The sequence below is a fragment of the Ursus maritimus genome, assembly GCF_017311325.1.
Source record: "Ursus maritimus isolate PB19 chromosome Y unlocalized genomic scaffold, ASM1731132v1 scaffold_Y4, whole genome shotgun sequence".
NCBI lineage: Eukaryota > Metazoa > Chordata > Mammalia > Carnivora > Ursidae > Ursus > Ursus maritimus.
Window position 1 is genome coordinate 51,231 of NW_024423337.1, and position 353 is coordinate 51,583.

The 353-nt window shown below is 31.7% G+C and overlaps 1 protein-coding gene across 1 annotated transcript in view; it reads left to right on the forward strand.

Annotated features, from left to right (window-relative positions):
* The window catches only part of LOC103656543 (AP-1 complex subunit sigma-2), a 22,267-nt gene that overhangs the window by 1,095 nt on the left and 20,819 nt on the right, over nt 1-353 (forward strand). The window lies entirely within an intron of this gene.

Consider the following 353-nt stretch of genomic DNA (forward strand, 5'->3'; position numbering starts at 1 on the left):
ATGAATGGTGATATCTTTGTTGGAATGATGACAGGAGAAGAAATAGAGATTATAGAACATACAGTATTGTTTAAATCCTAACAGAATGAATTTGATCTTTTGTTTTTTTTTTAATGTTCAGTGTTTATCTTAATGTTTATTAAGAAAATATCTAGAAAATAATAGAAATTTAGAGCTAGGAGATACCTAGTTCAGATAGAACTTTAATAAGTAGAACAAGTAGAAGTGGAACTGTGATTGTAAAATCAGGAATAGGGAACCTGTGCCTTTGTCCAATTGGCTTCTGTCTTCTGCAGCGTTTCTCAGTTAGAAAACTGTTGCAGTTGACCAAACTTCAAATTCGAGGAAGGAAT